Source organism: Mauremys mutica, unplaced genomic scaffold (genome assembly GCF_020497125.1).
Source record: "Mauremys mutica isolate MM-2020 ecotype Southern unplaced genomic scaffold, ASM2049712v1 000904F_np12_subseq_75694:139562_obj, whole genome shotgun sequence".
Classification (NCBI taxonomy): domain Eukaryota; kingdom Metazoa; phylum Chordata; order Testudines; family Geoemydidae; genus Mauremys; species Mauremys mutica.
In genome coordinates, this window is record NW_025423071.1 from 24,797 (window position 1) to 50,102 (window position 25,306).

At 54.1% G+C, this 25,306-nt stretch overlaps 3 non-coding genes across 3 annotated transcripts; 1 reads left to right on the plus strand and 2 right to left on the minus strand.

Annotated features, from left to right (window-relative positions):
* Positions 1–5,821: 5,821 nt before the first annotated feature.
* Positions 5,822–5,985, minus strand: LOC123357665. The gene has a single exon (XR_006575587.1). It is a non-coding gene; the product is annotated as a U1 spliceosomal RNA (small nuclear RNA).
* Positions 5,986–9,685: 3,700 nt separating this feature from the next.
* LOC123357667 lies at positions 9,686–9,801 on the plus strand. The gene has a single exon (XR_006575589.1). It is a non-coding gene; the product is annotated as a U5 spliceosomal RNA (small nuclear RNA).
* A 1,934-nt stretch (positions 9,802–11,735) lies between these two features.
* LOC123357666 lies at positions 11,736–11,899 on the minus strand. Its single transcript, XR_006575588.1, has one exon. It is a non-coding gene; the product is annotated as a U1 spliceosomal RNA (small nuclear RNA).
* Between the last annotated feature and the right edge of the window lie 13,407 nt (positions 11,900–25,306).

A 25,306-nucleotide genomic window follows, 5' to 3' on the forward strand; every position in this document is an offset into this window, starting at 1 on the left:
TTCCAGTCTCACCTTTGCCGTTCCTGACTTGCCAAAGAAAATGGGCGGCTGCCCGGGCTAGCGTGTGGAGCAGTTTCCCTCTTCCAAGTGTGCGCCTGTCCCTGTGCTTGAGGAGGTTGCTACATAGCACCTTTGGAGCCTGGGTGTTTCTCTGCTTCTCACCAGCTGGGGAAAAGCCTCTTGGGGTAAAATCTCCTGCCCCACTGCCAAAGAGAGCACCTGGCGTGGGATGGTAAGAGGCCCCACCAGGGGGACTGGCCCTGCTTTCCTACCATCTTCTGATGTTGGCCACAGAGCATCAGCAGCTGGCTGTGGGTGGTTTTCAGTGGGTGTTCGGCATGCCAGGGAGCAGGGAGCAGCCTGGCTGGGTGTCTCTGTGGCTGTCTGCTGGCCACGCATAGGCATGGTTCTCCCCTCCTCTTGCCCTGCCCTCGGTTGCTCTGTGGCTTTTAAGCCTTCCCTTGGAGCTGTCAGCACCAGCCACCTCTGTCCTAGGTGCCCAGAGGAGGAGAGGTGCTGGGCTCCAGCCTGGGACTCTTCCTCCCTCCTGGCGGTCCCTGACTATGAAACCTGGCGCTGACACTCCTTTCTTCAAGCGCCACGTGGGCAAGAGGAAAAGTGTGGTAGAAAGCACAAGGGCCAAACTTGTGGGCATCAGAAATCCCAAACCACAGCCACTTCTAGACCCCATTCCAACCAAAGACCTGGCTCCAGTGGGGATGAGTCACTCAGCACAAGGTAAACAACTCATTCTTAGACAGCTGGAGATAGGAAAGCACTTGGATCTCCAGGGATTTACCACAAGGTCCCACTGAGATTTGAACTCAGATTTCAGCATGCCAACCCTTACACCATGGGACCAGCTTGTGCTAGTTTCTCTGAACATTGTTGACCCTATCATAGAATACCAGGGTTGGAAGGGACCTCAGGAAATCATCTAGTCCAACCCCCTGCTCAAAGCAGGGCCAAACCACAGCCAAATTTTTATTCCAGATCCCTAAGTGATCTTCTCAAGGACTGAGCTAACACACCTGGGTTTAGCAGACCAATACTCAAACCACTGAGCTCTCCCGCCCTCGCAGGGCCAGCTTGTGTAAGGAGACTGTTGGCCCTTTACTAAAACCGAGTGGGGTTTTTTTGTGGTTGGCTAGTTCCCAGTCCCCAATAGTTCCCCCAATAGAAGGGGGAAGGGTCAATGGGAAATCAGGCCCCTGAGACTGACAGGCCCCTGGGACAATGGTCACCAACTGGTAGGGAACAAGTGAGAATTTGTTAATGAGTAAAATTCCTGGTGAAAATTGGCAAAGCTGTGGAGATTTTGAAAAGTTCCAGTGAATTTACACATGAAGATACAAACAGAGAGACAACTAGAGAGAAAGAGAACATCACAGACTGCACAGGCCCACACAGACATAAACAAAAAACAAACTCACACAGCGCCATATACACATAAGAGAAAGCCACACAAAACACAGAAAGAACAAATCCACACCAAAAAATACAGCAAAAGCCCACAACAGGAAAGCACAAAAACCACATACCAAAAGAATACGTAGCAAAAAACAATCTGCATGCAAAAGTCATACACACACCCACGCACACAAAACTATGCATGGCATCCACAAAAATTACACAGGACTGTCATAGGTTTATTCCCCACTTTGAACTTTAGCTTTCACAAGATGGGGACCTGCATGGACTCCTCTAACATAAAATCCTAGTTTAGATCTGGTAAAGCTGCCACCAACCAAAAATATAGTGTTTTGGTACACTTTCCATTCCTTCCAAACCTTCCCTGGGAACACAGATCCAAGCTCCTTGAATCTTAACACAAAGGGAAATAATCCATTCCCCCCTCCCCTCTCCAAGTCCTTAGGAGAGATACCTGGATTCAAACTCCGTGAATCAAACAAAGAGAGATTCCCTATCCCCCTTCCTTTCCCCTAATCCTTGGGGAAAATACCTTGATTCGAATTCCTTGAATCAAACAAAGAGGGATTCACTTTTCCCCCCTCCCCTTCCCCTGAAAATCCAAACAAGGGAAGAAATTAATCAAGTTCTAAAAAGAAAAGATTTTATTAAAGAAAGAAAAAAAAGTACACTATCTCTGTATTACCAGGATGCAAAAATACAGGGTCTAACTTATAAACCTGGAGAGGCTTCCCCCCACCTCCTTTCTCAGAATAATCAAAGTAACAGCAAACAGAAATAAGGATATTTCTTCAGCAAACACACAATTGCAAATGCAGAAATTAATTTATAAGACTAATTCGCCTTTCTAATACTCATTATACTGAATAGAAGAAAACACTTCAGGAAACTTTGGAGAACTTGAAGAATATGTCTGGCCTCCCTTAAATCCAAGAGAGAACGACAATCCAAACAAAGGACACAAACAAAGCCTTCCCTCCACAGAAATTTGAAATTATCTTGTCCCTTGATTGGTCCTCTGGTCAGGTGTTCATCAGGTTATTGAGCTTGTTAACCCTTTACAGGTAAAAGAGACCTTAACCCTTAACTATCTGTTTATGACAAGGACCCACATGCACATCAACATGACAGACAACAAAAAACCCCAACATACAGAAAGCCAGGCAGGGTTTGAGTCTCACAGCGAAGAGGGTGAGCACACAGGTGGTTTGGGGAGCAAAGACTGAGGGGGAGTCGGGGGCAGTGCTCTGGGCTCTGCCTGACCCCTCCTGACACAGGCGGCTGGTGGAGAGCAGAGCCTGGTAGATCTGTGGAATCTGCCCTGCTCTCTGTAAAGCAAGGGGACCTCGGTGTCTTCTGAGCTGCAATTGTATTTTCTGCAGGGCAAAATGATTGGCAGAAGCCATTTGCTTAAAGGAAACTAGCGCTGTAGGTGAGGTTTGAACTCACAACCTCAGCATGACTCCACTCAACACTGCTCTATAACTACTAGGCACTAACTCATTGCACCACTGGAGCCTGCTTTCAGTAGTTTGTCTCCATGTTCCATGGATGGATTAGCGGAGTGGGGGGGTTGCATTAGCTAAAACAAATCCATATTAAAGGCTGCAGGATGGCAGCAGCAGAGGTGGGGAGCCTCCTTCCATGTGATAGAGCTGGTTCCCCCTTCCATTGCTGAGGGGAAGGTTGGTGCTTTGAGCCCACCCGGTGCTGGAATGTCCCATGGTTGAGGTTAACAGGACTCTTGAGAAGGGAAGAAAAGGGAAGGGAAGTATTTTCTATCCCTGCCTAGCTCCATTGGTCTCCTGTGGCCCTTTCGGCTCTCTGCTCCCCTGTTGGGGAGATGCAGAGACAAGCCCCCATCTGGGTGAGTCACCGAGAGGCTGTGTCCCATGGCGTGTGGGGGGGAGGGGTGGGATGGGGCTCAAGGGGAGAAGGTTGTGTGTCACAGTGTGGGGGGGAGGGGGAGGGTGTGTTCCTTAGGATAGAAATAATGGAAAACACAGGGGCAGTGACAGCGAAGCCCCGTGTCTGAGTGTTATGACCCTGTGTGGTGCCGCCGTTCACCTTCCCCTCCTATGGGCTCATCTTTCATTGAATCCAGCATTTTTTCACCTGTCCTCACCACAGAGGTGTCCCACATGCCTCAGCTACCGAGTGTCCCTCTTAGAGACGCCGAGGACTGGAACTGATTTCAGCTGCTGGACAGCTCTGCTAGGTCTTTATTCATTTGCACAGGAAAATGCTGAGTGTTTAAATTCATTTCAAACACCCTGCCCCCATTCAGCGAACTCCTGAAAATACTGGAGATGGGTCTGGAAATTGATTTTCATTGAAAAAGATTTTAAACGGAATCACTTGGATTGGAACTACAAACTTATTATCCTGCAGGGAAACATTCAACCACTAACCTACACTCACAACAGAGAGTGTCATGTATAGCCCAGAGCAGGACCAGTTTTTAACCTGGGGGTTAGTAAACTTTCTCTCTATACAAACACCACAGCTTACAAACTCCCCACCCCCGCTCTGTGTCACCAGAGCACAACAACAGCTCTCCTTGGGGCACACACAGCTCCCCAGCTCCCTGCCCGTCAGTCTCTCCAGCGTTGCTCCAATCCCTTAAAGCAGGGTCTCAACCGCAATTTACCTTTGGGCAAGTGCCAGTCCTCCAGTCCTCCCAGTGGGCCAATAATGTCACTCATACCGCCCAGAACCCGCCCCCCAAAACTCTGCCCCTCACCTGCCTAAGGCTCTGGGAGGGAGTTTGGGTGAGGGGAGGAGGTCTAGGGTGCAGGCCCTGGGCTGGGGATTGGGGTGCAGGATGGGTGCAGGCTCTGGGGGGAGTTTGGGTGCAGAAGGGGTGAGAGGCTGGTCTCTGGGAGGGATTTTGGGTGGGGTAGGGGTTCTGGGGTGCAGGCTCTGGGATGGAGTTTGGGTGCAGGGTGCAGGCTCTGGGCTGGGGCAGGGGGTAGCGGGAACAGGAGGAGGGGTGGGGTTGCAGGCTCTGGGCGGGAGCTTGGGGGCAGGCGGGAGGGGGGGTGTGGGAATGAGGAGGGGGTGCAGGCTGTGGGAGGGAGTTTGGGGGCTGGGGGTATGGAGGGAGAGAGTGCAGGCTGTGGGAGAGAATTGGGGGCAGGGGTGTGTGAAGAGGGGGGAGCAGGCTCTGGGAGGGAGTTTGGGAGAGGGAAGAGGTATGTGGGGAGGGGCTGGCAGTGCAGGCTCTGGAAGGGGGTCAGGGATGCAGCACTTACCAGAGGCTCCAAGGCAGGGTGGGCTGGGAGGCCTCCGTGTACTGCTGCCCCCAGACACCGCCCCCGAAGCGTCTCATTGGCTGCAAGGATTCAAAATTAGAATAAAGTTACAGCAAGATTTCATCATAAATGAAGTCAAACCCTAAAGATTTCAGAACACAACTGCTATAAGGAGCCACGAGGGAAGCAATACAAAGTCAACCTTGCCTCAGAGAAAGGCAGTTAAACAATTTCTCTTTTTTAAAGCAGCATAATCTCCCCAAACGGAAGGGCACTGTTCCCGGAGAAGGGTCCTGGAGAGGGTTTTCCTCGTTGGTGCCGGCCATCCACCTCCCCGAAAGGCGGGAGCTAGGTCGACGGAAGAATTCTTCCGACCAAGGCGCGGACTGATGTAGCCGCGCCGATTTACGTTCCCCGTGCAGCCCAGGCCCGAGGGTCGGTGCGTGCTGAACAGTTAAGTCAAAACAGCTCCGTCCGTCAGAGGTGTGCAAAAGGGAAAACCCGCTCCTGGGCGACACGGCCACGCCGCCCTAACCCGCAGCGTAGCTAAAGGGCATTCGGGCAGGCGGTGGGTGGGCCTCAAGCGACGGAAAGCCCTCCTCCAGCATGGGGTTGTGACAGCCTAGTCTCCGTAGCACAGACAGGGTGGCCACCAAGAGACAAGAACAGACAGCGAAAGCCAAAGCGGCCCCAGGGCAGGGGGCGAGGCTGCCTGTTGGACGAGGAGACCTGGTGGGACAGGCGTTTTGGACAGGCCGTCCTCCCGTCAAAGGAGGAAGAGCCCGAGAAGAAGGGCCGGGTAAGAAGCTACAAGCAGGGAAAGGAGCAGAGCAGGCAGGCAGGCCCCCTTAGAGCCAAGGAAGGCACCGGTCCAAGCCCCCCAAAAGCAGACTAGAGAGCAGATCAGCTGCAAAAGACCAGGGAAAGCCAAGAACACAGAGAGACCCAAGTAAAGTTTCAGAGCTGAGCTTTGCTTACAAGGAGGAACGTGTGACAAAGATACCTAGAAGTACAGGGCCTGTGGAAAAGAGCACTCCCAAAGGCCCAGAATAACAACTGCTTTCCTGAGAGTCTGCTTTCCAGTGCACTAAGCCTAAACAGCCCACTGTCAGTTGTCTGTTGTTCAAACCAATCAGCAGGGGAGAGCGCGAACGCAGTCCCCCACTACCACAAATTATGCAGTCGAGTTTCCCGCATTTGGGGAAATCGCAGGGGTCAGCACACCCGCAGTGCAATGGATGAGCCTCACCCTGGGAAAACCACCTTCGTGATCATGGTATCTCCCCTGCCAGGTAAGTATGAGTTCCTGCTGCCCGGCCGCCGCCCGCCCTCGCTCGCCCCGCACTTATAACACACGGGGCGGACCACCGCGCCCCCACCGCCGGCCTCGCCCACGCCGGCCCCCACTGCCGACAGCTGCCCCGACGCGGCCCCCGGAGACCGTCCCTTCCCCACCCCGAGTTCCCGGTGCCAAAGTCGGGCCCTGCCTGGCAGCCTGCGTCCGCTCCCACGATTCTCTGCTCGCACACAGATCTGCATACCTGCTCACGCGGCTCCGCCCCTCCGCTCGGGCCCCTCCCCCTGCCCGCCCGGGTCGCCGCTCTTGCGTGCTCAGCTCTTTGAGCTCAGATGGGGTGTAGTGTGCTCAGATCGAGTGCGACAGACCTTAACTTTGCCATGTGAGGGTCATTCTATCCCCATTACCTGGCTTGCTTATTTATACCTATGACTGTCTTTAACTGTTGTATGCGTGATGTACCCTCACTGCTTGCTGAAGGTATCTTGAACTCACCCACAGTATACCCCACATTGGGGACATTGCACACTGTATAAAAGTTATGTGCTGTCCAATACCCTAAAGTACTAGCATCCCCCTATACTCTGTATGTCACCCCTGATGACCAGTAACTGATGTTACAAACTAAAGCATTATCTAAAGTTGTATCTATTCTTAAACATTTTCTAATAAACATTTAAAACTAAAATTGCCCTATACTCTGTATGTCACCCCCGATGACCAATATCTGACGTTTCAACTCTCTGTATCGTTCATTTTCAAATATTTTCTAATAAACTTTTAAATCTTGGCCTATCCAAGGCCGTGATCAAGTGTCTTGATGTTTTTGGTCTTTTGGCCTCGAGATGAAAACCTTGTCTGTGTCTTGGGAACCTTGAGGTAAAAAATTATCTAAGTTGAAGCGGGTCCCGTCCCGGGAAGCCAGGCCATCGGAGAGACGACGTGGCCCACCTGCTGCTAGGGAAAGAGTGCAGCTTGCATTTCGCTTCTCTCTCGCTCTCTCCCCACCGGAAGTTGGTCCAATCCAAGAATGACCTCCCCTGCCTTGTCTCACGTCAGTTTCTCCTCAGGGCAGAAGGTCGGGTGTTGTCAGCCACTCTCCAGAAACTGGACGGCCACTCGATCCCTTTTGTTACCTGCCAAGTGAGGCTGAGTGCACTGGCAGGCAGCGCCGTTTGAAGAAGTGGAAGATTGGACAAATGACCAGGGAGGAGTATACAAATATTGCTCAGGCACGCAGGAGTGAAATCAGGAAGGGCAACTCACGCTTGGAGTTGCAGCTAGCAAGAGATGTTAAGAGTAACAACAAGAAGGGTTTCTTCAGGGATGTTAGCAACAAGAAGAAAGTCAAGGAAAGTGTGGGCCCCTTACAGAATGAGGGAGGCGACCTTGTGACAGAGGATGTGGAAAAAGCTAATGTACTCAATGCTTCCCCACCCTCCCCCTTCGTGATTTTGTCTTCACGAACAAAATCAGCTCCCAGACTGCTGCTCTGGGCAGCACAGCATGGAGAGGAGGTGACCAGCCCTCTGTGGAGAAAGAAGTGCTTCGGGACTATTTAGAAAAGCTGGATGAGCACAAATCCATGGGGCCGGATGCGCTGCATCCGAGGGTGCTAAAGGAGTTGGCGGGTGTGATTGCAGAGCCACAGGTCATTATCTTTGAAAATTCATGGCCATTGGGGGAGGTCCCAAATGACTGGGAAAAGGCTAATGTAGTGCCCATCTTTAAAAGAGGGAAGAAAGAAGGAGGATCCGGGGAACTACAGGCCAGTCAGCCTCACCTCAGTCCCTGGAAAAATCATGGAGCAGGTCCTCAAGGAATCAATTCTGAAGCACTTAGAGGAGAGGCAAGTGATCAGGAGCGGTCAGCATGGATTCAGCAAGGGCAAGTCACGCCTGACTAACCTAATTGCCTTCTGTGAGGAGAGAACTGGGTCTGTGGATGAGGGAAAAGCAATGGATGTGTTCTTCCTTGACTTTAGCAAAGTTTTTGATACGGTCTCCCACAGTATTCTTGTCGGCAAGTTCAAGAAGTTTGGGCTGGATGAATGGACTATAAGGTGGACTATAAGCTGGCTAGGTCCTCGGGCTCAACGGGTAGTGATCAATGGCTCCACGTCTAATTGGCAGCCGGTCTCAAGCGGCGTGCCCCCAAGGCTCGGTCCTGGGGCCGGTTGTGTACAATATCTTCGTTAAGGATCTGGAGGATGGTGTGGACTGCACTCTCAGCAAGTTTGCAGATGACGCTAAACTGGGAGGAGCGGTCGATACGCTGGAGGGTACGGATAGGCTACAGAGGGACCTAGACAAATTGGAGGATTGGGCCGAAAGAAACCTGATGAGGTTCAACAAGGACAAGTGCCCGGTCCTGCACTTAGGACGGAAGAATCCCGTGCACTGCTCCAGACTAGGGACCGAATGGCTAGGCAGCAGTTCTGCAGAAAAGGACCTAGGGGTTACAGTGGACGAGAAGCTGGATATGAGTCGACAGTGTGCCCTTGTTGCCAAGAAGGCTAACGGCATTTTGGACTGTATACGTAGGGGCATTGCCAGCAGATCGAGGGATGTGGTCGTTCCCTTCTCTTCGACGTTGGTGAGGCCTCATCTGGAGTACCGTGTCCGGTTTTGGGCCCCACACTGCAAGAAGGATGTGGAAAAACTGAAAAGAGTCCAGCATAGGGCAACAAAAGTGATTAGGGGGCTGGAAGACATGATTTATGAGGAGAGGCTGAGGGAACTGGGATTGTTTAGTCTGCAGAAGAGAAGAATGAGGGGGGAGTTGATCGCTGCTTTCAACTACCTGAAAGGGGGTTCCAAAGAGGATGGATCTAGACTGTTCTCAGGGGCACCAGATGACAGAACGAGGAGCAATGGTCCCAAGTTGCGGTGGGGAAGGTTTAGGTTGGATCTTAGGAAAACCCTTTTTCACTAGGAGGGTGGTGAAGCACTGGAATGGGTTCCCTAGGGAGGTGGTGGAATCTCCTTCCTGAGAGGTTTTTAAGGTCAGCCTTGACAAAGCCCTGGCTGGGATGATTTAGTTGGGGATTGGGTTGGACTAGATGACCTCCTGAGGTCCCTTCCAACCCTGATATTCCATGATTTGAAGCTGTTCCCGTGTATCAAGGTGAGCTGCAGCTCAGCGAACCCCAAGGATCTGAGCGAGGCGAGCTACTTTGCAGCAGAGGCAGACCAAGCAGCAGGTACAACGCGGGGTCGCACCCCGGCCGGCAGATAGAATCTCATGTGCGAGATCCCGGCTCCTGTTACTTTGCAAAGTGTGTGCGTTTGCTCCGGGTTTGAGCTGTGGGCCAAGTGCCCTCTGGCTTCTCGTCCGGGCTCCGTCCTCCATGCGCCTGGGCATCAGCGGGACTGTCTCAGGAGAGCAGCTGCCCCATCCCAATCTCCGCCCAGCCGGGGAAGGAGCAGAGGCAGCCCGGAGAAAAGACTCCTTTGAGCGCCGGAGACGGCCGGAGCATCTTATTTGCATAGCCACAGTGCATTGCGTGCAGCGAAGCGAGTCCCTGGTCGAGGGGCTGGTTTTGCTCCCTGTGTCCCCGGTTTCGATGATCCAACTCGGGCTGCCAATCGGTTCAATTCCATTTCCTCTGAAAGCTAGCGGTGTAGCGGGCTGGGAGAGTAGTCACCCTGACTTTTGGGAGCGTAGGCGGTTGCCCCGGCAGCGCCTCTGCCACGAGTTCTACATACTCTGCTTTCTCTTCAGTTCGTATAAATCTTTCGCCTTTTACTAAAGATTGCCGTGGAGAGGAATGTTGATGAGTTTGTAGCCAATTTTTTAAGGCTTTGCTTTGGCAAGGCTGTTGCCTGCTGTGAGAAAAACAGAAGAGTGCTCCCTGAGCTGGTGTCACTGGCTGAAGCTTTTCTATAGTATGAAAAAAGTATAGTAGGGGGTCCCTGGCATTGGCTGCTGTCAGCAGACAGGATACTGGGCTAGGTCTTTAACTTGGACGGGTAGCTGGGAAGACAGTCAATCAGACAGAACCCGTTCAACAAACCTTTTCATTTCCTTGTTATTGCCTGACTCCTTTAATTCTTTTCCTTTTCCTTATTTCCCAGCAGACCGACTAGCCACCAGATTTGGGTGCTAGCAGAGGGACCTGACGAGCTCCTTCTTTTCGGCAGCGTTGAACATGCCAGGGCACAGTCAGATTCTGGATTCTCATCTGAATGTAACGCCTAGCTCTCACCTTTATTTCTGTTTCTTAGCTCTTTTGGGCCATCGATCTTTGGTCTGACCCGTAGGATCCCTGCATTAGGAGAGATGGCTAATTAATGAGCCCATAAACCTTGGAAATCAAATGAAACCTGAAGTCCGTAGAAGACCTCGAAAGGCCCTTGGGGGTGGAGTGCGAGCTGAGGAAGAGTTCCCTGCACAGCTTACCTCTCCATTCTCGTTTTCCTGCCCTGAGCGGAAAAGCCAGGAAGCAGCTCCGGGTAGGGAGGGGATACCATATGTGTGCAGTGGTTAGACAGGAAACAGCAAGGAACTGGACTCGTATGGAGTGAAACTGTAAGCATCTTCTGTATGCCTGATGACTGCAGGTTTGAGAGAGTTATGTGGGAAGTGGAGGCTTTCGGTGGGCTTTCAGAGGAAATGTAATGGAAAGGCAGCCGAAAGTGGAATCCCAGGTTTTTAAACAATCCTCCACTAACACGCCAAACAGCTCAGGTCTAGTTACTCATTGAAAATTAGAATAAAGTTACAGCAAGATTTCATCATAAATGAAGTCAAACCCTAAAGATTTCAGAACACAACTGCTATAAGGAGCCACGAGGGAAGCAATACAAAGTCAACCTTGCCTCAGAGAAAGGCAGTTAAACAATTTCTCTTTTTTAAAGCAGCATAATCTCCCCAAACGGAAGGGCACTGTTCCCGGAGAAGGGTCCTGGAGAGGGTTTTCCTCGTTGGTGCCGGCCATCCACCTCCCCGAAAGGCGGGCGGGAGCTAGGTCGACGGAAGAATTCTTCCGACCAAGGCGCGGACTGATGTAGCCGCGCCGATTTACGTTCCCCGTGCAGCCCAGGCCCGAGGGTCGGTGCGTGCTGAACAGTTAAGTCAAAACAGCTCCGTCCGTCAGAGGTGTGCAAAAGGGAAAACCCGCTCCTGGGCGACACGGCCACGCCGCCCTAACCCGCAGCGTAGCTAAAGGGCATTCGGGCAGGCGGTGGGTGGGCCTCAAGCGACGGAAAGCCCTCCTCCAGCATGGGGTTGTGACAGCCTAGTCTCCGTAGCACAGACAGGGTGGCCACCAAGAGACAAGAACAGACAGCGAAAGCCAAAGCGGCCCCAGGGCAGGGGGCGAGGCTGCCTGTTGGACGAGGAGACCTGGTGGGACAGGCGTTTTGGACAGGCCGTCCTCCCGTCAAAGGAGGAAGAGCCCGAGAAGAAGGGCCGGGTAAGAAGCTACAAGCAGGGAAAGGAGCAGAGCAGGCAGGCAGGCCCCCTTAGAGCCAAGGAAGGCACCGGTCCAAGCCCCCCAAAAGCAGACTAGAGAGCAGATCAGCTGCAAAAGACCAGGGAAAGCCAAGAACACAGAGAGACCCAAGTAAAGTTTCAGAGCTGAGCTTTGCTTACAAGGAGGAACGTGTGACAAAGATACCTAGAAGTACAGGGCCTGTGGAAAAGAGCACTCCCAAAGGCCCAGAATAACAACTGCTTTCCTGAGAGTCTGCTTTCCAGTGCACTAAGCCTAAACAGCCCACTGTCAGTTGTCTGTTGTTCAAACCAATCAGCAGGGGAGAGCGCGAACGCAGTCCCCCACTACCACAAATTATGCAGTCGAGTTTCCCGCATTTGGGGAAATCGCAGGGGTCAGCACACCCGCAGTGCAATGGATGAGCCTCACCCTGGGAAAACCACCTTCGTGATCATGGTATCTCCCCTGCCAGGTAAGTATGAGTTCCTGCTGCCCGGCCGCCGCCCGCCCTCGCTCGCCCCGCACTTATAACACACGGGGCGGACCACCGCGCCCCCACCGCCGGCCTCGCCCACGCCGGCCCCCACTGCCGACAGCTGCCCCGACGCGGCCCCCGGAGACCGTCCCTTCCCCACCCCGAGTTCCCGGTGCCAAAGTCGGGCCCTGCCTGGCAGCCTGCGTCCGCTCCCACGATTCTCTGCTCGCACACAGATCTGCATACCTGCTCACGCGGCTCCGCCCCTCCGCTCGGGCCCCTCCCCCTGCCCGCCCGGGCCGCCGCTCTTGCGTGCTCAGCTCTTTGAGCTCAGATGGGGTGTAGTGTGCTCAGATCGAGTGCGACAGACCTTAACTTTGCCATGTGAGGGTCATTCTATCCCCATTACCTGGCTTGCTTATTTATACCTATGACTGTCTTTAACTGTTGTATGCGTGATGTACCCTCACTGCTTGCTGAAGGTATCTTGAACTCACCCACAGTATACCCCACATTGGGGACATTGCACACTGTATAAAAGTTATGTGCTGTCCAATACCCTAAAGTACTAGCATCCCCCTATACTCTGTATGTCACCCCTGATGACCAGTAACTGATGTTTCAACTCTCTGTATCGTTCATTTTCAAATATTTTCTAATAAACTTTTAAATCTTGGCCTATCCAAGGCCGTGATCAAGTGTCTTGATGTTTTTGGTCTTTTGGCCTCGAGATGAAAACCTTGTCTGTGTCTTGGGAACCTTGAGGTAAAAAATTATCTAAGTTGAAGCGGGTCCCGTCCCGGGAAGCCAGGCCATCGGAGAGACGACGTGGCCCACCTGCTGCTAGGGAAAGAGTGCAGCTTGCATTTCGCTTCTCTCTCGCTCTCTCCCCACCGGAAGTTGGTCCAATCCAAGAATGACCTCCCCTGCCTTGTCTCACGTCAGTTTCTCCTCAGGGCAGAAGGTCGGGTGTTGTCAGCCACTCTCCAGAAACTGGACGGCCACTCGATCCCTTTTGTTACCTGCCAAGTGAGGCTGAGTGCACTGGCAGGCAGCGCCGTTTGAAGAAGTGGAAGATTGGACAAATGACCAGGGAGGAGTATACAAATATTGCTCAGGCACGCAGGAGTGAAATCAGGAAGGGCAACTCACGCTTGGAGTTGCAGCTAGCAAGAGATGTTAAGAGTAACAACAAGAAGGGTTTCTTCAGGGATGTTAGCAACAAGAAGAAAGTCAAGGAAAGTGTGGGCCCCTTACAGAATGAGGGAGGCGACCTTGTGACAGAGGATGTGGAAAAAGCTAATGTACTCAATGCTTCCCCACCCTCCCCCTTCGTGATTTTGTCTTCACGAACAAAATCAGCTCCCAGACTGCTGCTCTGGGCAGCACAGCATGGAGAGGAGGTGACCAGCCCTCTGTGGAGAAAGAAGTGCTTCGGGACTATTTAGAAAAGCTGGATGAGCACAAATCCATGGGGCCGGATGCGCTGCATCCGAGGGTGCTAAAGGAGTTGGCGGGTGTGATTGCAGAGCCACAGGTCATTATCTTTGAAAATTCATGGCCATTGGGGGAGGTCCCAAATGACTGGGAAAAGGCTAATGTAGTGCCCATCTTTAAAAGAGGGAAGAAAGAAGGAGGATCCGGGGAACTACAGGCCAGTCAGCCTCACCTCAGTCCCTGGAAAAATCATGGAGCAGGTCCTCAAGGAATCAATTCTGAAGCACTTAGAGGAGAGGCAAGTGATCAGGAGCGGTCAGCATGGATTCAGCAAGGGCAAGTCACGCCTGACTAACCTAATTGCCTTCTGTGAGGAGAGAACTGGGTCTGTGGATGAGGGAAAAGCAATGGATGTGTTCTTCCTTGACTTTAGCAAAGTTTTTGATACGGTCTCCCACAGTATTCTTGTCGGCAAGTTCAAGAAGTTTGGGCTGGATGAATGGACTATAAGGTGGACTATAAGCTGGCTAGGTCCTCGGGCTCAACGGGTAGTGATCAATGGCTCCACGTCTAATTGGCAGCCGGTCTCAAGCGGCGTGCCCCCAAGGCTCGGTCCTGGGGCCGGTTGTGTACAATATCTTCGTTAAGGATCTGGAGGATGGTGTGGACTGCACTCTCAGCAAGTTTGCAGATGACGCTAAACTGGGAGGAGCGGTCGATACGCTGGAGGGTACGGATAGGCTACAGAGGGACCTAGACAAATTGGAGGATTGGGCCGAAAGAAACCTGATGAGGTTCAACAAGGACAAGTGCCCGGTCCTGCACTTAGGACGGAAGAATCCCGTGCACTGCTCCAGACTAGGGACCGAATGGCTAGGCAGCAGTTCTGCAGAAAAGGACCTAGGGGTTACAGTGGACGAGAAGCTGGATATGAGTCGACAGTGTGCCCTTGTTGCCAAGAAGGCTAACGGCATTTTGGACTGTATACGTAGGGGCATTGCCAGCAGATCGAGGGATGTGGTCGTTCCCTTCTCTTCGACGTTGGTGAGGCCTCATCTGGAGTACCGTGTCCGGTTTTGGGCCCCACACTGCAAGAAGGATGTGGAAAAACTGAAAAGAGTCCAGCATAGGGCAACAAAAGTGATTAGGGGGCTGGAAGACATGATTTATGAGGAGAGGCTGAGGGAACTGGGATTGTTTAGTCTGCAGAAGAGAAGAATGAGGGGGGAGTTGATCGCTGCTTTCAACTACCTGAAAGGGGGTTCCAAAGAGGATGGATCTAGACTGTTCTCAGGGGCACCAGATGACAGAACGAGGAGCAATGGTCCCAAGTTGCGGTGGGGAAGGTTTAGGTTGGATCTTAGGAAAACCCTTTTTCACTAGGAGGGTGGTGAAGCACTGGAATGGGTTCCCTAGGGAGGTGGTGGAATCTCCTTCCTGAGAGGTTTTTAAGGTCAGCCTTGACAAAGCCCTGGCTGGGATGATTTAGTTGGGGATTGGGTTGGACTAGATGACCTCCTGAGGTCCCTTCCAACCCTGATATTCCATGATTTGAAGCTGTTCCCGTGTATCAAGGTGAGCTGCAGCTCAGCGAACCCCAAGGATCTGAGCGAGGCGAGCTACTTTGCAGCAGAGGCAGACCAAGCAGCAGGTACAACGCGGGGTCGCACCCCGGCCGGCAGATAGAATCTCATGTGCGAGATCCCGGCTCCTGTTACTTTGCAAAGTGTGTGCGTTTGCTCCGGGTTTGAGCTGTGGGCCAAGTGCCCTCTGGCTTCTCGTCCGGGCTCCGTCCTCCATGCGCCTGGGCATCAGCGGGACTGTCTCAGGAGAGCAGCTGCCCCATCCCAATCTCCGCCCAGCCGGGGAAGGAGCAGAGGCAGCCCGGAGAAAAGACTCCTTTGAGCGCCGGAGACGGCCGGAGCATCTTATTTGCATAGCCACAGTGCACTGCTTTGTTTTGGTAAGGCTGTTGCCTGCTGTGAGAAAAACAGAAAGGTGCTACCTGAGCTGGTGTCACTGGTTAAAGCTTTTCTGTAGTATGAAAAAAGCTCAGAGCTCTGAAAATGATTTTTGGGTGTTTTTTTTCCCTTTAAGCTTCTCATGTTAGTGAGATGGTTTCCTAGCGAGTAGGGGACCGTTTTGTATGTTTTTGGCAGGAACAGTAGAGAAGAGTATCACGGTTGAAGAGCAGCAAAGAAGTGCATTGTTGTTTGTGTTAATGTTTGGTTTGTCCTAAGAGTGTCTGGTTTGGAGTCAGAAACACAAAAGCGGCCCCCAGGGCAGGGGGGGCGAAGGCTGCCTGTTGGATGATGGGACCAAGGTGGACAAGTCCTTTTGGACCAGGGCCGTCCTCCTCGGTCAAAGGGTAGGCTTTCTCTCCATGCCTCACTTCCCACTCTCCATGCTCACTTTGGCAGTGGGGTAGGAGGATTTTAAAACTACTCAAGAGGGCTTTTCCCAACAGAGCTGGCGAGAAGCAGGAAAACAAGACCCATGCTCCCCGAAGACGCTATCTGTTAGCAAAGTACCCTCCAGCACAGGGACAGGCGCACACATTGGAAGATTGAAACTGCTCTACACACTAGCCCGGGCAGACCGCCCCATTTTCTTTGGCAAGTCAGGAAGGGCAAAGGCGAGACAGGACAGCACATGGGGCTCATGCCCCAGCCTTTGTGACGCCCACCAGAAACCCCCAACTCCCTTCCCTAGGGCTCTAGCTGAAGCCAGAGCATTGGCCTGAGCAGCCAAGAAGAGTTTCCAGGCCTTTGAAAGGAACAGGACGTTCAGCCCACAACGGTACTAAAACTACTGCAGAAACACAACCACCAAGGGACTTGAACTCTCAGTTTTCTGATCCTATACTCAGCTGGGCCCTTATCCCATTAGGACCACTTAAGAAAAAAGCTACTCCAAGTTAGCTTCTTTGGATAAAGGCGGACATTGTGTTTCTCAGTCATCTACTGAGGGGGGGCCGAGACTCTCCTGGGCAGAAAGAAGTCCGAGTTTCCCAGCGATACCGTGAGGACTTAATTCTATGGGGCCAGGTGCATGGCCTTTGGCAGGAAGACCTCCAGACTTTGGGGGATTGCGGTGCAGCGGTACGGAACATGGTCTGTCTAGGTGCGGAGATTTTAGTCACCACTGAGAGCACAAGGAAGGAAGGAGGAGGGAGGAAATCCTGCTGACAGGCAGGGGCTGGTGCCAGTAAAAAAGAGGAGGGGTTCCTGGGACTTTTTATTTTTTGCCTCTATGTTTGCCTGCCTGCCTCGCTCTTGTGCTGAACAGTGAAGAGGGTCTTTAAACAAGCCCAGGTAGCTCAGTTGGTAGAAGTATCAGGCTTCTTAATTTGATGGTCTCAGGGTTCCAAGATTCCTGACATTGACACTCAGCTTTTTAAAGTTTTGCGCTTGTGTGCCAGGAGTCAAATGATTCCTCGTGCCTGTCACACCAGCCAACATTGCGGGATATCCCATAAAGCCCATGGTCATTTCCAGGAATAGGTTTCCTTTTCACTCAGGGAATCAGGAGAGAGGCCACATCCGACGAGGAGCAAGGCCTAGGTCAGGAAGTCTCTGGCTGCCAGGAAGTGCCAGTGGGAGCCAGGTAACTGAGAGAAAGCTTCAGAGGGGGAGCAGCCAGAGATGAGGGGAAGAGAGACAGAGAAGCAATGAGGACAAGAGTAACAAGTGTACAGGGGGGTTCAGGTCTGGCTATTGTGGAGGAACTTACCCTGTGATATTACATGACCCTGGTGCAATTGGCTTGGAGGAAAGGATTCTGAGTCCCCACCTCCCTTACCCAGAGGCTCGCCTGACCCCAAGGACGCTCTTTTCTACTCTACCCTGTGTGGCAGAGACCTCGTAACCCCACGAACCCAACAAGGCTGGGCCCAGGAATCCTGGGGGGTTTTGATGACCCCCAATCGTGTCATGATGCACTTGAACAGGGCTTACAAGTGTCTCCACTCTGGGCACTTCCTCGAACCAATCCCCGACCTCACTTCCCTCATTGCATGTGCTTCAAGCAAACACCCATCTATTTACCAACATGCAATCAATGTAAAACACCAAAAGGAAAGAGATGGGAAAGGAAAAACACGTCACCCTGTTCTGTGCGCAGGGAAGGATCACAAAAACCAGTCGTCTCTGGAGGGTCAGGGCAGGTCACGGGTCTCTCCCTCACATGTCCCAGGCCTCCTCCCGCAGGCCCTGGATGTGCTGCAGGGACACCATGGGACGGGAACACTTGCTCTGGCAGTGGCCTACCGCGCATCTAGGTGACAGGCCCCTTGTTCCCAGTGTCAAGCGCCCCCTTGTAGGGGATATGATCCCCCCAACCCCCCAAAAGTCCTGGCCTGCAAGATCTCTTGAACCAGGGTGGCATCCTCTCCTTAGCACAACTGGGCCTTCTGCCCAGGGTCCCCCCCTCCGCTCTCCCGACGCTTGCTCCACATGCAAACCCACCCCTCCAGCCCCAGTGCTGCTGCGGCTCCTTGCCATCCATGCTCCCTGGGCTGCTCCTCTGGCTCCGCTTGCTGCAGCTCTTCCTCCCCACCAGCACAGAATCTGCTCCCTGGGCGCACGCCTTCTAACGGCTTCGTTGCTGCTGCGGCTGCTCGCGTCCCAGCACAGATCTGCTCTGGTTCTCCCTGCCTGGTGCAGACTCTGCTCCCCGACTCTTCTCGGGCTCCTGCTCTCTCCTTAGCTCCCGCCCCACTCTGGCCCAGGCAGTTTTCCAGCTCCCACAGAGGATGGGACCACCCTGGCCTGGTGACTATATCCCTCATTACAACTGCCTGGCCTGTCAGTGCGGCTAACTTGGAGCTTTGGCCTCTCCCCATTGCCCCTAGGGGACCTGTCAGACTCAGGGGCCTGGATTTTCCCATATGGCCCTTCTCCCTTCTATTGGAACTGGGAACTAGCCAACCAATAACCCCCACTAAGTTTTTAGTAAGGGGCCAACATTCCCTTACATGAGCCCCAGCCCCCATGAGGGTCAACCCAATTGTCCTAAGGGGAGCCCCCCGGCTGAGTGGGGAATCAGAACCCCCCCCCCAAATTAAGCCTGGGACCACATGATCTCTGGCCTCCGCCCTGCCCTGCTCTGCATGTATTCGGAGTGAGGTCAGTTTCCCTGTCCCAAGGTGTGTCCTGCAGCTGGTTGTCTCCTTTCTCCTCCCCATTCCTTCCAAACCCCTCACCTTTTCCCCCTGCACCCGCCGTCTGGGTCTCTGCCCAACCCCCCTTCTCCGCCGCCTGCCCCCAATATCTCCCTGCCCCTACAGGTCTAGAGGGCTGGATCCCTCCCTTCCCCCCTTCTCCCCTAATTTCCTGTCTCTGGGGGTCTAAATGGGGCCTAGGTCTCTCCTCCTCCCTCCATCCCCCTCCCCTGCCCCCAATATCCCCCCTGCCCTTCTTAACGAAGGTCTAGTAGGGCTGGAATCCCTCCCCTCCCCCCATTCTACCCGTCATTTCCTTTCCTGCCTCTAGGAGTCTAATGGGGCTAGGTCCTCTCCTCCCCTCCATCCCCTCCCCTGGCCCCCACATATCCCTCTGGGGCTCTGTGAGCTGGGTCTTCCTCTGCCCTGCCCCTGGTGGGCTGCCCCCCCGTGCACAGCATGTCCTGGGAGTGACTCAGATTCACCTATAACCAACGTTTTTCCCCTCCCCCACGCCACACACACCTAGAGGTGACACCCAGACGTCCCGATTTTATAGGGACAGTCCTGACTTTTTGGGTCCTTTTTCTTATATAGGCTCCTATTACCACCACCCCACCCTCTGTCACCGATTTTTCACATTTGCTGTTCTGGTCACCCTACACACACCAAACCACAATGTCCTCTTCTCGGCTCCCCAGCTCCCTGCACCCACCCCAATTCATCCATGCAATCCCATGCTGGGTCTCTCCTTGCCAACCCCCCCCTCTCCCCTCCTCCTGAGCCCCAATATCCCCTGCCCCCCCTGACAGGACTATAAGGGCTGGATCCCTCCCTCCCCCCCTCTCTCTTACTTCAACCACTCATGTTCCTGCCTCTGGGGGTCTATGGAGATGGGTGTCTCCTCTGCCATCACCCTCTCCTACCCACCCCATATCCCCCCCGCTGCCTCTAGGGTCCGATGGGGCTGGGTCTCTCCTCCCTCCATCCCCTCCCCTGCCCCGCAATATCCCTTTGGGGCTCTGTGGGGCTGGGGCTGGGTCTCTCTCCCTGCCCCTGTGCTCCCCCCTGCACACGATGTCCTGGGAGTGACTCAGTTTCCCTGGACCAACATTTCACCCCCCCCCCCCCGACATGTCTCCCTCCGCCCCAGGCTGGGTCTCTGCCAATCTCCCTTCTCCCCTCCTGACTCCAAGATCCTCTGCCCCTACAGGTCTATGGGGCTGGGTCTCTCCCTTTCCCGCCGCCCATTCCCTCATCCCCTCCCCCAATATCTCCCTGCCCCAGGCTGTCTATTGGGCTGGGTCTCTCCCTGAAGCCCCGCCCCCAGCACGGGGCTCACAGACCATCCCCGCCCGCGGCTGTGACGTGCTGTGCTCACTCCCCGCAAACAACTCATTCAATTGAGACCAAAAAGACAGAAGGCGTCACGTGTCCATGGGCGGGGTTATGCAGATGAGCAGTGTCTGGCTGCAGGACGGAGAGCAGCGAGAGGAACCGAAGCAGCCCGGGGGAGAGAATTCTCTGCGTGTGGAAAGAATCCGGTGTGGGGAGTTCGTGCGGTGGGTGCCTGCACTGGAGTCACTTTGGGGCAGTGATTGCCACTGAGCTACACATTGACCAAAGGCGTGTGAATGGGGTGTGGTGCCTGCGGGGAGCAGCTCGTGGTGATAAGGAAAGCAGTGAGAACAGCAGATCTGGTCCTAGCAGGGGCCTGTGAGGTTTTCTTTGCAACCATGAGTGGGTGTCTTGTGGGTGCAATTAGACCCCCCCCTTCTGTGGTGGGCGGTGCTTCCATTTTCTTCTGGGGGGAGGGGAAGGTTCCATGATGTCACAGCTAATGGGGGCGGGGTTTGAAATCATGTTTCTGAAGTGGGAGACCAACTTCCCCCGCTCCCAATCACTCTCCACTAGGGGGCTGGGCTGGGATCTCTAGGGAGGGGAGCCCAGGAAAAAAGTCTCCCCTATGGAACCCAGGAGTCCTGGCTCCCACTCCCCCCTGCTCTAGACCCCCTCCACTCCCAGAGCCAGGATAGAACCCAGGGGTCCTGGTGCCCAGCCCCCTCCCTGCTCCTGACCACTCGACCCCACTCCCCTCCCAGGGTGGTGCAGGCGTCACTGGGTCGGTGTCCCAGCTCTGCTAAGGGCCGTGACTGATTTTCCCAAAGTGCTTCCTTCTGAATCCAGCAACATCTGCCCCCCCCCACACCCGGTCACTGCCCACCCCCGTGTGGGGGCACCAGCACTGTGCCGGGTCGTGATGGGAAATTGTCCAAGCTGGCCCAGGAGAGACGTGTGTGGTCCCTGCTGCCCCCTTCTGGTGGGGCTGAGCCCCACTCTGTGTGAGTGTGTGTGTGTGGTGGCTTTGCGGGATTTTGTATCCTGCAGCAAGTGACGCACACACACACACATTGATGCACAAAGGGACTCACGCAATCCCAAGAACACTCACACACAACACACCCAGAGGGGCATGCTAGCCCAACCCCCAAAGAGAGAAACAATCACACCCCGAGCCACACTCACAATCACACACACACCAGAATATTCGCAACTGTGCTCAGATACACAACCACACACAGTTCACTCCCACTCCTTCCAACACCAGGGCCTCCTGCCCCACACAGCGTGTGCCGGGGCCTGTGGAACTCACTGCCACTGGACAGCTACCAATGAGAATGGACCTGTCCAGGAGACCAAGAGATATGGCCATGGCGACAGAGGGGGCTGGGCTCCCGGGGTCTGACCTGGGCTGAGACTGGTTCTGACCTAGAGGGTCTATCCAGCCGGGGGCAGCGTGACCCACACACAGACCCACCAGAAGCGCCTGTCTTAGCGGGTCTCCCAGGCCATCCCCCACCCGGCCCCGGTTGGGTAACAAAGGGGCAGCACAGGACTCTGGGCTGTGTCACAACCCGGCCCCAGCCCCTCGCTCCCACACGCTGGCGAGTTGGGTAACTGCCGAGGGATTGCACAAGAGAGTCAGAGCCAGGGAGAGAACCCAGGAGTCCTGGCTCTTCCCCTGACACACACGCTAACCACTGGACCACACTCGCCGCTCCCAGGGCTGGAGCCAGGAATTCTGACCTCCAAACCCGCCCCCCCCCCCGCTCTGACCACTAGACCCCGCACTCCCCACCCCCTTTTAGATTTTAGTCCCACTGCCTCTTCTATCCACCCACCCCACCTGTCCATCCCTTTGCTGCAGGTTTCTGGGGTGTCAACCCCTGCTCTGCACTCCCCCAGTACAGCCCAAGGCTTTTCCTCCCCCAAACCACACATCCTCTCCCCCTTCGTGCTGGATCATCTGCTTGGCCCCCTGCCCCCTCTCGGGATGCGCTGTGCGATGTGGCTGGGGATTGTGCAATGGCCCAGCACCAGGCAACACAGAACGGACACCACAGGCCCTGCCCGCCTCACCTGAGCTGCTCTCCAAGGTGCATCGAGCCCAGTGCCCTGCACCTTGGCCCTCCTGCCCCACAGGGGTGAGCTGCAGCCCCACCACATTCTGCAGAGGGGAGAAGGGTCAGGCCAGCCAGCCCTTGTAAGATGGGGAAATCACCACCGGGGTCGACGATTATGGGGGCTGTGACATACAGAGAAACGGTTTGTTTGCGCCGAAAGAGGGCAGCAGAGCACACACACACACACACACACACACAATTGCAAACATACACAAACACATGCATGAATCCAGCCACACACACACACACTTGCTAATATACACAAACACCCGCACAAATCCAGCCAACATCAACACAACTGCTAACAGATGCAAACACATGCACAAATCCAGCCACATGAACACACACACTTGCACAGCCACAAACACAACACCCACAGCTGTAATAACACCCCCCACACACAAAACCCTTGCAGAAAACCACACATACACAAACACATGCAGAAATCAATCCATCCATCCATCCACTCACCCACCCACACTCCATCCCCATTCTGTGCACATACCTTGGGTCACTGTGACACTGAATACTTCAGTATGGATGGGGGGGCCCAGCACCATGGCTATTCCCTGCCCCCCAGGGCTCACAGGGGGTGGATTGGGGGCACAGAGGGCACGATCTAGTGCCCAGCCAAGGTGGGATCAGAGGTGGGGATGGGGCCGTAGTTTCTGTACCACCCAGTTCCTGACACAGGTTCCTTCGAGGATTTGCATTTCTTGGTAGTTTTTTTAACCCCATCACCGCTTCCTGCCCAGCCCCCTCCTGCTGTGCAAGATGGTTCGGGGGGATGGGAAGAACCCAGGAGTCCCTGGCTCCCAGTCTCACCTGTGCTAAGGTACGAGACTCCACTCTAGCCCCAGCACTGGGACTGGAACCAAGGAGTCCTGACACCCATCTTCCTTTCCTCTAACCACTAGACCCCACTCCCGCCCTTTTGGGGAGCCAGGACTCTTGGGTTCTGTCCCCAACTCTGGGAGCAGAGTGGGGTCTAGTGGTTAGAGCAGGAGGAGCCAGGACTCCTGGGTTCTACTCTCAGTGCTGCTGTTTGACCCTGGGCCTCAGTTTCTCCTCCCACTTTTTGGGTATGGAGCCTGTAAACTCTCTGGGGCATGGCCTGTCTCTCGCTGTGTCTGGGCAGCGCCTGGCCCAACGGGGGCCTTGATTCTGCCCCGGTCTCTGTAGGTGCTGCTGTTGTACAGATAAATAATCATGGTACTAGAAGCTGTGGCAGTGCGTGAGTGCACCACCATTGCCGTGCAAGGGCTAAATGTGATTCTTATCCTTGTGACACACACACCCCCGTGCACCCTTTCTCCCCCTGGCTCCCTGATTCTCCACCCTGAGCCCCTTGTGCCGCTGCCCTTGTCAACGGCAGCGCAGAAAGCCCTAGTGCCAAAAGAAGATGGCGGGGGGGGGAAGCTTTGCAAAAATCGGTCACAACCAACAGGAAACCAGCCCCAGCAGTTTGTGACTTCACTTCTCAAAATTAGACACACACACACACACACACACACACACACACACAGAGCCCCGCTCAAACCGCCCTCCTTTGCCAATGCACCACCCTCACCTTGTCCAGGGAGGTCTAGGTGGGAGCTCAGTGTGGGAGCGGTGATGGACTGGCACCCTCAAGGTAAGTTCTAGAGATGTTTCCTCCAGGTCTGGCATCTCGGCTCCAACTGGCACTGGGCTTATGCCTGGGCTGTGTTCAGTTCCTCTCTCTGGTGTGCCCCCCGGCTCTACAAACGCCCCCGCCCCCTGCTCTTTCCTTCTGGTACAAAAAATATACTCTTCCTTCGCCCCAGAGAGAGACACCCACGGTGCTGCTCAGCACACGCCTTCCCCCTACCTTCCCCCCATTCCCAGGAGCGTGCAGGAAGGGAGTCATGATTGGGGAGTGCCCGTGTCCCGAGGGGAGGGTATGGGGGGCTTGCCCCCTCCACGGAGCATGGAGGTGCCAGTAGGGAGAGCTGCGCAGGTGTAGTGCCAGAAACTTCTCCCTGTAGACTTTGCTACCTGTAGCAGTTACTGAGACCTGAGGTTGTTCTTATTTGCTGACTTGTCCTAATTGGCTAAAACTTGACAGTGGTGGGGGATGGAAGCATAAATGCTTCATCCTCCAAACGACCCTGCCTGGTGTCCATCTGTATCTATTACCTCGTAATACCCGGATTGTAAACAACAGAGTGAGGTCATTTAAACATCATTTATTTTGCAGTTTCATTTACTGTGCTAACAATGTAGCATCCTGACACCGATACTTCTGCCCATGTGACCTGTGGGTTGGATTCATTTTAGTGGGACATGGGACATGTGGAGGATAATTTAAACTCTTAATTTCCTTAGGGTTTCCCTTTAATATACTTCTATGCTGGTGCGATTTCTGACCATTGCACGTCTATTGTATTTATTACAATAGCACAAGTAAGTCACACAATTGACATAGTCTAAGGGCTTGGCTACACTTGCAAGTTTGAGCGCATTAAAGCAGCCCCGGGTGCCCTAACTCCTGAGGTGTCCACACTGGCAAGGCACATGGAGCACGAGGGCTCTGCAGCTGGAGCGCTCCTGGTAATCCACCTCCATGAGAAGCATAAAGCTTGCTGAGCCCTGCTGAAACGCCCTGGCATCAGTGTGGACGACGTGTTGCATCACTGCACTGTGTTTGGCCTCAGGAAATGTCCCATAATCCCCTGAAGTCAAGTGCCCACTCTGGTCATTGTTTTGAAATCGGCTGCAGGCATGCGGATATCCCCTTTCAAAGCTCTGTTTCTGACAGCCGGCTGCTTATCTGCTCTGGGACAAAGCACCATTAGTGTGGAATGCTGCTGCTGTTGTGTGTGTGTATGGGGGGTGGGGTCTGCGGCTGTCCGAACACACAAGACAGCATGCTGACACACTCTCAGCCCCCCAAACACACTGTTGCTCCCCCCACGTACACACAACACACTCCCTGTCACACTCCACCCCCGCCCCCCATTTGAAAAGCACGTTGCAGCCACTTGCACACTGGGATAGCTACCACAGTGCACTGCTCTCTGTGGCATTGCCAGAGCTGCTAATGTGGCCACTCCAGTGCGCTTGCAGCTGTCAGTGTGAACACACGGCAGCGGTTTCCCTGCTGTGGTTTAACTCCCAGCGCTCTGCAAGTGTAGCCAAGCCCTAAATTTGCCAGACCAACTGAACTCAGTAACTGCCCTCCACCACCACATGCAGGGAGTAGGGGCACCGTGGAGCACACACCACACTTGCTGGCTCAGCCTTGTGCATGGTGGGGTGGCCACCTCCCCATTGATGAGACCTGGTCTCACTGTCTCCATGGAGCTCCAGTCTGCCCTGCTGCCATCCCT